A 12,204-nucleotide genomic window follows, 5' to 3' on the forward strand; every position below is an offset into this window, starting at 1 on the left:
GACAACACCAGCGCCGTTCCGGAACATCGAGCAAGCCGCCGGCTACAGCAGCTGCCCCCGGGACACGGAATTCTTCCAGAGACGACCAAGAAGATCGTCAAAGTAGTTCGTCCAGAGACGACCAAGACAGCCCCAATGGCAGCCGGAGCAGCCCCAATAGTTCTGCAGCAACCCAGGGAGCCACCGACGTTCCGCGGTTCCACATTTGAGGACCCGGAAAGCTGGCTGGAGACGTATGAGAGGGTCGCTACGTTTAACAGTTGGGACAGCGACGACAAGCTGCGGCATGTCTATTTCGCATTGGAAGACGCTGCCAGGACCTGGTTCGAGAATGGAGAATCCACCTTAACGACGTGGGACCTGTTCCGAAGCGGCTTCTTGCAAACGTTTACAAGCGTCGCGCGGAAAGAGCGAGCCCAAGCTCTACTAGAAACCAGAGTGCAGCTGCCAAACGAGACGATCGCGATATTCACGGAGGAGATGGCCCGTCTTTTCCGGCACGCCGACCCGGAAATGTCGGAGGAGGAAAAAGTCCGCTTGCTGATGCGGGGCGACAAGCAAGAACTTTTCGTCTGACTTATTCGTAACCCGCCGAAGACCATAGCTGAGTTTTCTACAGTGGCATCGACGATCGAGAAAACTCTGGAGATGCGCACCCGGCAATATAACCGCCAGGGGCTCACGCCGCAGTACGCCATCCATGGACTCTGTTCCGACGACCTTCAAGAGACCATCAGGGCCATTGTGCGCGAAGAACTGCGCAAGGTCCTGCCTTCGTCGCAGCCTCAAGTGGCCTCGATCGCCGACATCGTGAAAGATGACGTTCAGTGATCGCTTAGAGTTCCTGAGGTGAAACCTCAGTTACCGCAGCCACAGCCAGGAGCGATGACCTCCGCGACCGCGCCAGGGCCCTGCAACGACGCAATTCCGTCGTCCACCGCCGCCGCCGCCAGCACGCCCACCCGTCGCCCAGCGTACCTACGCGAGGAAGGCGGACATTTGGCGAGCCCCCGACCACCGCCCGCTCTGCTATCACTGCGGAGAAGCCGGCCATGTGTATCGCCGATGCCCATACCGCGACTTGGGGCTGAGAGGGTTCGCCGTCAACGCGCTGCGTCCACAGTTTGGAGGGCGCCGACGTGACATCGCCGACTACCTCGCCGCTACTCAATGGAGCCCTCGACGACCGTACCGTTCGCCGTCACCAGGCCGCTACCTGTCGCCGCAGCACCGACCATACACAGGCCCAGCCCCGGGCCGCTCTGCGAGCCCATATCCGGAAAACTAAAAGCAGCAACCGATGGAGGTGCGGTTGCTGTTCGTCGAACTGACGAAGATCCTCCGCCGCCGACGAAGACGACGAAGAGACCATCTCGACGACCTAATGACGACACGCCGCCGTCCCGACGAAGTAACGAAGCCAAGACTACACCGACGAAAGACGACTTGACGACGCGACGTTCCAGCTTCAGTTCAACACGACGCAGGTGTGATCCGACGCCAAGACCCAACTGCAACGCCAGACAAAGAACCACCGACCTCGACGGGCTTCTCGATGGCCACGCAGTCACTGCCTTAGTCGACACAGGGGCCGATTACTCCGTAATGAGTGGACACATCGCCGCCAAGTTGAAGAAGGTTAAGACTGCATGGGAGGGCCCCCAAATTCGGACTGCTGGAGGACACCTCATTACGCCGACTGGAATCTGCACGACAAGAATTACCGTTCATGACCGGACTTACCCTGCCACCTTCGTTATCCTCCAACAGTGTTCACGAGACGTCATGCTTGGCATGGACTTCCTGAACCAACACGGCGCAATCATCGACCTGAAGTCGATATCGATAACGCTTTCGCAAGATAAAGCGATACCATCGGAGAGTTTTCGTGGTCACCACACCTTGAGTGTGCTTGAAGATCAAGTGAGCATCCCGCCGCGCTCCAGCATTGTTATTTCCGTCGGCACCGAAACACCCGCTGACGTAGAGGGCGTCGTCGAGGGCGTCGTAGAGGGCGACCAGCATCTACTACTCCACCGTGAAATTTGCGTCACAAGAGGGATCACTCGACTCCACGGAGAGAAAGCGGAAGTGACGCTAACCAACTTCAGCCAAGAGTTCAAGCACATCAGCAAGGGCACGACAATCGCGTGCATCGAGGAAATTCTAGAAACGAGCAATGCTTTTGTCCTCTCAGATTCTGCCGCAGCTACCCCGCCGACCATAGTCCCCGAACCTGACTTCGACGTAAATCCAAGTCTCCCCATGAGCAAGCAGCAACAGCTCAGAAGTCTTCTCCGACGATCCAAAGACTGCTTTTCGCCGTCATCGAGGATTCGACAAACACCAGTTGCAAAGCATCGCATCATAACCGAAGAGTGCGCTCGACCACTCCGCTAGAGCCCTTACCGACTTTCGGCGCGAGAACGTGAAGCTATTAGGCAACAAGTAGACGAAATGCTGCGCGACGACACCATCCAGCCGTCGAAAAGCCCGTGGGCATCTGCTGTTGTCCTCTTGCAGAAATGGACGGAACCCTACGTTTCCGCGTCGGATTATCGTCGACTGAACAAGATCACGAAGAAGGACGTATACCCCCTTCCGCGGATAGACGACGCATTGGATCGGCTCTGCAACGCTAAATACTTCACGTCGATGGACCTCAAATCTGGCTACTGGCAAATAGAAGTCGACGAGAGAGATCGCGAAAAGACCGCCTTCATCACGCAGGATTGAAGTGGCAGACCTGTCTCGTTTACTTGAATGACGTCGTTGTCTTCGCCGGAAATTTCAACGATCACCTTAGGCGGCTTGCAACAGTACTAGAGGCCATCAAGTCATCAAGGCTGACTCTGAAGCCGGAAAAGTGCCGCTTTGCTTACGATTAGCTTCTGTTCCTAGGCCACGTCATCAGCAAATCTGGAGTACGTCGCGACCTGCAGAAAACAGTTGCCATCGCAAAGTTCCCTCAGCCCGCCGACAAGAAGGCAGTGCGTAGATTCCTTGGCATGTGTGCCTACTACAGGCGCTTTGTCAAGGACTTTTCACGCATCGCTGAGCCGCTAACAAATCTAACCAAATCTGATGTCGAGTTCAAGTGGCAAAGGCCGCAGGCCGACGCATTTCAAGAAATAAAACGACGCATGCAGTCGCAGCTGGTACTTGCACATTTCGACGAAGACGCCGATACCGAAATCCACACTGACGCCAGTAGCCTAGGTCTCGGTGGCGTCCTAGTCCTGAAGAAAGACAGCCATGAACGGGTCATATCTTATGCTAGCCGGTCGTGTCAAAAGGGGAAGGCAATTATTCTACGACTGAAAAGGAATGCCTCGCCATCATTTGGGCAACAGCAAAATTCCGCCCTTACATATATGTCAGGCCATTCAAAGTCGTCAGCGACCATCACGCGTTGCGTTGGCTAGCTAACTTAAAGGACCCTTCAGGATGGCTGGCGCGGTGGAGCCTCAGACTACAAGAATACGACATCACTGTAACCTACAAGTCCGGACGAAAACACTCAAATGCCGATTGCCTATCACGCGCCCCCATTGACGCGCCGCCGCAAGATGACGAGGATGACGACGCCTTCCTTGGAATAATAAGCGCGGAAGACTTCGCTGAACAGCAACGAGCAGAGCCGGAGCTAAAAGGCCTCGTTGAGTATTTGGAAGGACACACTGACGTTGTCCCTAGGGCATTTAAGCGCGGATTGTCTTCGTTCACGCTTCAAAACAACCTACTCGTGAAGAAGAACTTCTCACCAGTCCGCGCCAACTACCTTCTTGTTGTTCCGTCGGCGCTGCGTCCAGAAGTACTGCACGCCCTACATGACGATCCGACTGCTGGGCACTTCGGTTTCTCCCTGACGCTATCGAGGATACAAGAAAGGTATTACTGCCGATCTCGCCCGTTACGTCAAGACATGCCGAGACTGTCAACGACGCAAGGCACCACCGACAAGGCCAGCGGGATTATTACAGCCGCTCAAGCCTCCTTACCGACCTTTCCAGCAGATCGGGATGGACTTGTTGGGACCGTTTCCGACATCAGCTTCCGGAAATAAATGCATCGTCGTGGCGACGGACTATCTCATCCGCTTCGCTGAAACTAAAGCTCCACCGAAAGGCAGCACAGCCGAAGTGGCGAAATTTTTCGTCGAGAACATCCTGCTGCGACATGGTGCTCCAGAAGTCCTCATCACCGACAGAGGAACGGCTTTTACAGCAGAGCTCACGCAAGCCTTTCTGCAACACAGCCAGACAAGCCACATGAGGACAACTGCCTACCACCCGCAGACGAATGGTCTCACGGAGCGCCTGAACAAGACCCTCGCCGACATGCTAGCAATGTACGTCGAAGTAGAACACAAGACTTGGGATGCCGTCCTGCCATATGTAACATTTGCTTACAACACGGCGCTGCAAGAAACAACACAGATCACGCCGCTTAAGCTGGTTTACGGCAGGAACCCGACGACGACGCTCGACGCCATGCTGCCGCACGTCACTGACGAGTAAAATCTTGACGTCGCCACCTATCTCCAGCGTGCCGAAGAAGCCCGACAGCTCGGCCGCCTGCGGATCATGAACCAGCAGAGGACGGACAGCCGACACCACAACCTTCGACGACGCTTCTTCGAGTACCCGCCCGGCCACCGTATTTGGGTATGGACCCCGATACGCCCACGAGGACTCAGTGAGAAACTACTTCGACGATATTTCGGACCCTACAAGGTCATCCGACGTATTGGCGCTCTGGACTATGAGGTCGTGCCAGACGGCATTTCGCTTTCACAGCGGCGCCGCGCACGATCTGAAGTGGTCCACGTGGTGCGTCTTAAACCCATTTTCGGACGCTGACGAACTTTCCTTATGTTTTCTTAGCTATGAGTGCTTCTTTATTACTTTCGTTTGTTTGCAGCATCGGGTCGATGCTATTTAAGAGGAGGGTACTGACATGTGTACTTGTCTTTATCGGGGGACACGTTGCGCCACCTAACAAATGTCATTGCACAGCGCGGAACGCGCCTGCATGTATCCGAAGTTTCAGGAAAGTTATCGATGCTTCTATCCGCTGTTTTTTGTCGCCGAACCTTATGTTATCTGATTTCATTGCTAGACGCGAATGGTGTAGAACTTTGTGGATAACACGCGGATCCAAGCGACTAGTCTGGAACGTTCGACGACTGCTGTATAAAAGCCGACACGCTCCACCCGCTGATCAGATTTTCGACGATCGCCGGCCGTGTTTGCCGCTATCGTTGTGCTATAAGTGTAGCCTGTTTTTGTGGGCACAGGTTCGCCCAATGAAAGTTAGTTTTGTCTTTCACAGTATTGCTACTGTGTTCTTGAACCTCACCACCACGTGACAATACTTTTATTTCTACTCCGACAAAGTGATGTCTTCCGTGTGATGTCCAGTAGTCTGAAAGTCCATTGCACAGAAATAATTCTATGCTAACTTAAACAAGAAATACTTTTGCATTAGAAAGTGGTAATGAGATTCACTCGCGAGAAGATAGTATATAGCATGCTTGAGGATTGCGAAACATGATAGAACTGAGAAAATCAGATGTTTCATATATGTAACACTAAGTGACTAGAATTGTCAGCAAAATGAAAAATTTGTATTCAGCTACAGTACCAGTGAGACAACGCGAAATTTAGTTTGAGTCGTCAGATCATGCTTCAGTGCAAAAGATGCGCTATAGACTCATTTAGTCGCTCGGCACGATGTTATATGGCTTAGTCACGAGATCTTCCTGTCCACGAAGGGTGTGGTTAATGAAAATTGTTTATTAAGCAAATGAAATTCTGGGATATTACGTGCCAAACTTGCACCTAAATTTAAGTACACGCGAGCGTTTTCGCACTTTGCCCCCATCGACATGCGGACTTCGTGGTCGAAACAGCGGCCTCGAGCTTAGCAGCGCAACGCCATAGGCGCTGGGCTACCGTGTCAGGTGGTGATATAGCAGATACAATATATATATATATATACTGGATTCGTTGTCCGAAGCTGTAAAAGATACGAACAGCCATTGGAGACCGCAGTGTTCCTGGCGGAGACTAAAACATCGTCTGCAGCAGCGTCGGCTATTTCCGCGCCCACAGCTTACGGGCGTACAGCCAGATTCTGGCATTTAGGGGAATGTTTTAGAAATACTGTGCCCAAAATTAGGGAATGCCGTAGGCCAGGCTTGCAAAACAATGCAAAGAAAATACAAAATAATGCAATACGCGTACTTGGACTTGGGATTTTGTAGTGTACTTAGGCTTTTTAGTACCCAATGCTGATTGGGGACTTTATTTATAAGGTTCCTGTAATCAAGGTCTCACAAGAAGAAAAAGGAAAAAAATATTAGTGTTCAGTAAAAGTGCAAAGGAAGCTGTGATTTTCACAATAGTAGACGATGAGGCTCACATTTGGATTGTTTTTGTGTCCTTACTAAAAAGAAAAAAAATCAGAAAATAAAAAGAAAGGAGGTAGGTACTTCCAAAGGTTGCATCTACGCTTTCCTGGTCGCTCGTTATATTGCATATTACTGTGCGTGTAAAAAACGCGGCGTGTAATACATTCTACAGCCCCAAAAACATGGCTCGGTTTGCGTGGCGGCAGACAGGAAGACGCCAGAAGACGTCAACAATTGACTTTTTGCGTGCACGTGTTTTGTTACGCTGCTCAGGCGCCAAGTTTCAGTTTCCCAACGCAAAAGTGAGACAATTCCTCGTGAGGGCAAGGCCTAGGAGAAATATATTTTGCGCAATTTGAAAAATCACATCGGATCACCTCATCACTATCTAGCAACTCCGCATAGTCGGTAGCCACGTAACTGTGCTAAATATCTGTAGTATTATTTTATTTAACTAATAAGCCAGACAATCAGAACAGATAACCTGTTGTTGAACAGAGAACGTCTATTGTTCCCGATAATCCAGTTTTCTTAAAAATAAAAATTTCGCCTGTATCAACGTGGCTCCGTGCTTACGGTTGCCAGAGCACGAGTGCCCGGGATTTATCGAGCAGTTGTTTTATACAGTAAAAGGGGACAACGCCCCTCAGATGATCATGCCACGATATACAGAGAAGCGGGACTACGTCCCCTCAGCTTATCATGCATAGCACACGTGTGAGACGCGATGCTATACATCCTCTTTCGTTACGAGAAAGAAAAAAATAAAATAAACAGCGCAATTATTTACAGATGTGGTATAGCGATGATTCCGAGGTTACACGTTTGTAACGAAAGTAAAGCGTATAAATATTGACGCAGCGTGTTTAAGAAATCTGTTCGGAGTTCTGATCATACTGCAGTCGTCGGGGTGGTCTAGCTTGCCTCAGGGACCTCCTCAGTGCTGGTGTAGGCGGCGATCTGTCCGAAATGTCTGCAGTTGCCGTAACACTGGCTGGCGTTGGCGGCGCACTGTGGGACATCTCCGCCGCTGTCGTAACTCGGCGCTGCGTCGTCGCTGTGCAAAGCAGATGTCGAGCACTCAGGTTCCGCGTCGCTACCGTTGGGAATGGAGTCCCGCTGGAAGGCCTCCCCGGTCGGTAGTAAGTGTGTGCGATTGCGCCTCAAGGACCGCCCCTCCGGCGTGATGACATGGTACGACCTTGGATGCATCGACGGTTTCAGAACCTGCGCTTTCGGGGCCTACGTGCCCGTCTGGACTCGCACGACATCGCCTTCGTGGAGTGGTGCTAGTGGCTGCGCGGAGGTTTGAAGCTGACGGTGCTTGACAACTTGGTGGACTGGTCCACATTCGCAAGCAGGCAGCAGTGTTCGTAGTTGGTGGCCTTGGAGGATCTCTGCTGGCAACCAGCCACACTCCAGAGGGGAAGTCCTGTAAGCCAAAAATGCCAACCAGAAATCCTGTTTAGCTTCGGTCGTTTTCTTAAGGAGTCTCTTCACCACCTATACCCCCTTTTCCGATAACCCATTGGAAATTGGGAATCCCGGACATGAGCTAGTGTGTTTGAAGTCGTAAGTGCGCGAAAACGTGGCAATTTTTCTGCTCGAAAATTCGGGACCATTGTCCGAACGAACCTCCATTGGAATGCCATAGTGAGCAGATATAGCACTAGTCGCTTCAACGACTGTCCTGGCTGTAGTGTCTCGGAGCCATTCTACTACTGGGAATTTAGACAAGGCGTCATAGACGGACAGGTAGGACTTGCCGCCGTAGTGGAATATGTAGATTCCCACGCGATACCCAGGCTGGTCCGGAACGGGACGCATCATAAGTGGCTCCTTCGGCTGGTTAGACGCATATGTTTTGCAAGCAGCGCACCTCTGAGCGAACACCTCGATTTGCGAGTTCATGCCAGGCCAGAAGACGAGACGACGAGCCCTAGCTTTACATGTGTCGATTCCTAGATGACCGTCGCGAATCCTGTGCAATGTCTATCGCCCCATACTACTTTGAATTACGACCTTGCACCACTTGAATAGGACTCCTTTAATATGATATCCCTCAGGTGAAAATGGTTTGAACGGACCGTCTATTGGCTCAATCGTTATTAGGTTTTGCAGTACCACTTTCCGATTACTATCCTTGGCTGTTTCTGCTGCGAGACGCTTCCAGGTTTCGTCGCTGATGAGTGATGTTACCGTACTCACGGCGTGCACTTCTAGGTCAGCGGTGCCAACCGCTTCCGTGTCCCAATTGTTGGGTGCTCGAGACAGCATGTCCGCTAGCAGGAGCTGTTTTCCTGGAACGAATTGCAGGTCGAAGTCATATCTGAGCAATCGCATAAAGAAACGTTGTAGTCTGCATGACATGTCACCGATTGCGTTCTTAGAGATAACAATCAAAGCGCCATGGTCAGTCTCAATAACGACCTTTCAGCCGTACACAAGTGGTCGAATTTTTCGCAGCCGTATGTAATGGCCAGCGTTTCTTTTTCTATTTGCGAATAGCGTCTCTCCGCTTCAGAAAGTGTTCTCGATCCATACGCGACCGGTTTCCAAGTGCCGTTATAGTTCTGCTAGAGTGCGGCGCCGACGCCACTGCGTGATCTGTCACACGAGAGTTTTGTTTCCTTTGCTGGGTCGAACACAGACAGCAACGGTTGTCTACTTAAAATGTGGCATATCTGACGCCATTCTTCCACGTGGTTCGGCGTTCAATCAAACACCGCGTCTTTCTTGATTATGCTGTGCGAAAGCTTCGTCCTTTCTGTCAGTGTGCAATAAACTGCCGAAATAATTTACAACTCGGAGCATTCTCTGCGCGACGTGTTTGTCACGCGGCTCTGGAATTTGGAGCATAGACTGAACGAGGGAAGAGCTCGGCCTGAGGCCATCTGCAGAAATTACTTCCCCTTGAAAGTCTATTTCGTTGACTCCAACAACGCATTTGTCAGGGTTGACAAATGCGTTGTCAACTCTGGTTGTCAGGGTCAGGGTTTCTGCAGTCTTTAGCACCAAGCTCATTCGTTCGTCATGCTCTTGCCTTGATGAGCCCCAAACTAATATGTCGTCAAAATATACCTTTGTTCCTGGTACAGACTCAAAAATGCCGTTTAGGGCCTTTTGGAACACTTCCGATGCTAACGATATGCCGAAAGGCAATCGGAGAAAACGGTAGGGACCGAAAGGCGTCGCGAAAGAGCAGATTCTCGAGGACGTTTCGTCGTGAAGCGGAATCTGGTAGAAACCTGAATATTAGCTCCTGCGTCCTCTGCCTAGGCACTTCTCTCGCCTAGGCACTTCGAAGTGTACTCGTCTAATGGCCTCACTTATATTACGTGGATCCACGCACACGCGTATTTTACCGCTTTTCTTGCGCACAATGACATGAGGGCTCACCCATTCAGCAGGCTCACTCACTTTCGTGATTATGCCTTCCCGCTCCATGCGTTCCAGCTCATCTCGAAGCTGCTCTTTCAAGGCGAGTGGTACTCGACGCGCCGACTCGACGACTGGGAGCGCTCTGTGGCGCTGTACGATGTAATAGTGGCGCTGGATACTATGCCAGAAAAGTGATGGCGAAATTCATCCACAACTTCTTCTGAGCTGCTTTTCGACACGCTGTGTACTTGTCGGGATACGATACAGCCTTCAGTTGTTTGCTTTCAGCAATTTTTCGCACTCATCTCAGAAACACCCGGTATCAAATTGTTATTCAGTTGTTCTTATCGTTTGAATTCAAAACTGCATGTCGTTAACAAGTCTCTATAATTTTTAGGCTGTGCACCCGGCTGGCGTTGCTTTTTCAAGCTTGATATTGTTGTGCGCTCTCCACGTTTTATGTGTGCACTTGGTTCTATGCCGCTTTACTGAACGCGCCATGTAATTTCAAGGCGTTTTACAAATGAATATATAAAGAAACTGCAGTTTTGATCGCAGAGCCTTGTTGTCCGCCAGATGTTAGTAGTCTAAAGGCTTAAATATGTGTTTAAGCTTAACGGAGTGATTTCGACTTGTTTAGTTCAAGCGGTTCTGTATGATTAATACTAATTTCTTGTATTGGCAAAAAAATATGTTCAGCAGAAAAAGGAGTGGTACGTTGTTGCAAACTTCTCCCGGACAGCTAATCCAGTGTCTGGATGCAGCCCCTCACACAGGCCCGCAGTAACACCGGCGGTTGAGTCAAACCCTCGCGGGCATTCATTAGCGTCTTCGATATAAACACGCCAGGCATCATACCCCAGGTTGGGGGGGCAGCGTCGTATATCCGCAATGTCTCGACCCGCCGCCTTCCGGTATTCACAGTATTGACATGCAGGTATCACACCACATGACTGTGAAACTGGTACTCACTTGTGGGTTAAGAGTGATTAATGTAGCTTTAGAGTGTCCTATTAGCCAATGGTTGTGTTGACAGCATGGCTGGTTGGGAATGTAAATGAAACAGATACGTCCTTGATACTTGATCAACGACCGAACCTACCGAACATGTACCGAACACACACACACACACACACACACACACACACACACACACACACACACACACACACACACACACACAAACACACACACACACACACACACACACACACACACACACACACACACACACACACACACACACACACACACACACACACACACACACACATATATATATATATATATATATATATATATATGTATATAAAATATATTGATGTGGCTATTCTTCTATGCAGACGACAACGAAGATATGGACATTAACGGACTTCGTCTAGTGGGTCAGTGAGATACGGCGAGGACGATTAAGACGTGTCTCTGGCCTGTTTGGTATTTGAACAAGTTGTTCTGCGGTTCTTGAACGTCTCCCTGTCTACTGTCCGCGTTGTAGTGTGACACTGGTGGAGGTGCGGGGTACTGACCGCGCCTGATGCTCTGTAGTCCTTCTGGCAGTCGTTCCTCTAGCCCGGACGCGTTATCACCAGTTACGACACCCGTGCGTCGCTTTAGTCGTCGACTGCTAGGCCTTGCCCCGAACGTCTCCCCCACCACCTCTCTCCAGGAGCTCCACACATCTCGCAATGGCCGAAACCAGCCTACCGCAAGCACGTCAAAGCAGCCGGTTTTCCTGTTCCCAGCAAGTAACCGTTTTGCATCCTCTGGTTCCCGATCGTAATCGCGGAGCAGTCTTCTAAGACATTGAAGACTGGCTTGACAAATATGAACGCGTCGCACAGATTAATCAGTGGACTAAGCAGCAAAAGCTCACTCACGTTTATTTCGCCCTCGACGACAGTGGCCGTACTTGGTGAGAAAACCGCGAAGCTAGCCTAACGACTTGGAATGACTTGCTTCAGAAAATCACGGATACTTTTGCTAGGGCCGACCGACGCGACCGTGCCCAGCAGATGATGGAGCTACGGGTGCAACAACCGAATTGGGTCGGTCACAATGTTCGCCGACGACATGGCCCGCCTCTTTCGTAGAGCGGACCCAAACATGACCAAAGAAAGAAAGTTGCGCTACCTCATGCGAGGTGTAAAAGAGCTGTTGTTCGCGGGACTTGTGCAGAATCCACCAGTCACCGTCGCTGACGTTATCACAGAGGCTACGGCTATTGAGCGGGCCCTTCACCAGAGATGCAGACAGTACGATCGACTGCCCACCAGCACCAGAATGAATGCCGCCGCACTGACTGGTGAGTATCAGAACCGCTTGCAGGAATTGATAAGAGAACTCGTCAGAGAAGAAGTTCAAAAGATTCTGACACCGACAGTGGATAGACCCATAGCGTCAATCGCCGG

Source organism: Dermacentor variabilis, chromosome 7 (assembly GCF_050947875.1).
Source record: "Dermacentor variabilis isolate Ectoservices chromosome 7, ASM5094787v1, whole genome shotgun sequence".
Taxonomy (NCBI): Eukaryota; Metazoa; Arthropoda; class Arachnida; order Ixodida; family Ixodidae; genus Dermacentor; species Dermacentor variabilis.